This window comes from Poecilia latipinna, unplaced genomic scaffold (genome assembly GCF_001443285.1).
Source record: "Poecilia latipinna isolate Pla-1442-1.1 unplaced genomic scaffold, P_latipinna-1.0 Scaffold1683, whole genome shotgun sequence".
NCBI classification, from domain to species: domain Eukaryota; kingdom Metazoa; phylum Chordata; class Actinopteri; order Cyprinodontiformes; family Poeciliidae; genus Poecilia; species Poecilia latipinna.
The window spans coordinates 118,858-120,052 of NW_015114299.1; the positions used below are offsets into that span (position 1 = coordinate 118,858).

General features: G+C 34.5%; 1 long non-coding RNA gene across 2 annotated transcripts in view; it reads right to left on the minus strand.

Annotated features, from left to right (window-relative positions):
• Positions 1 to 473: 473 nt before the first annotated feature.
• The window catches only part of LOC106964501 (uncharacterized), a 6,994-nt gene continuing 6,272 nt past the window's right edge, over positions 474 to 1,195 (minus strand). Inside the window, exons 2-4 of one of the 2 annotated variants that reach the window (XR_001428443.1) lie at positions 887 to 975; positions 678 to 797; positions 474 to 580 (exon numbers count right to left, since the gene is read on the minus strand). This is a non-coding gene — a long non-coding RNA (uncharacterized LOC106964501). Of the gene's footprint in view, positions 581 to 677; positions 798 to 886; positions 997 to 1,195 lie in introns of both variants that reach the window. The other variant, XR_001428442.1, reaches the window with a different exon arrangement.

The window sequence follows — 1,195 nt, forward strand, 5'->3', positions numbered from 1 at the left end:
ACACAGTAAAAACTGCTGGGTTAAAAATAACCCAATACATAACCCAGCGCTGGGTTGTTTTAACCCAACTGGGTTGGGTTGAGGGTTTGACCCAGCACATTGGGTCATGGCAACTAACCAAAGGTTGGGTTTAATGGACTTGTTTAAATTTGTTAAATTGACCCAAAATTGGGTTGAAACTCATAACCCAACACAAGGGTTATTATACCACTATAGTTGGGTTAAAAAAAAGATTTATTTTAAATTTCAGTATATAAAAACAGGATTAAAAGGCATATGAATTTAAAGCTTCTTTTATTTCCACATGATACATATATTAGAGCAGATTTCATTTACAAAAGTTACAAAACATAAGTAGTAAAATCACTTCAATTCATTTGGCTACAACTCCAGAAGTATCTGTTACTCCACATTAGAAAACATTTAATGAAAAAAAGTGTTTTAAAGCAAACTACAAGTAAACCTTTCAGCCATTAAACAAGGAGCATTTTTAACGACACTTTAGCATTTTGCCTGTCTCCCTGCATGAGGACATACGGGTTGTCACATTTTGTAGATGCACCACCAGGTTTGTCCCAACCTGATGGAGAGAAGACAGAAAATAACAGGCCATTAGTGATGAACTTATATAAACAGCAAACAATTTGAGCATGATTCAGAGATGAATGTTGACTTACAGGCTGGATATCAATGAAACCTTCTGAACTTCCAGGTTGATGGATCTGAAACTCTTCTCCCAAATTAGTAAGGTGGAGCAGGAAGGGGTACTGGCAGCAGCTGCAGGACTACATCACCTTCTGTATCAAACATAAGTTAGTGTTAAAATGTTACAGTAACTAAAAAGCATGACAACATTTTAGAGAACATTTCTTCTGAGCTTCAATACCTTGAGGGAGCAGACTCATGTTCTTGGTCATGCAGAAGGTCTTCGTTGAGAACGAGGAGTTTGGGTTTCGCTTAATTCTCCTGAAGATCCTGGATGTAAAATTACAAAATCTATCAGAAAAGACAAAATCACAAATCAAACTTTAAGAATGACTGAATTAAATCTTATAGCTGTCTCAACTGCAAATAACTTGTAATTAGCCAGCAATTTCAAATGTTCAGAGTAATTTTATGTTCCTAAAAATAAATATAGCACTTAATAAAATAAAATGACATATAATTTAATTTAGAAGTAAAACTCAACTTAAAT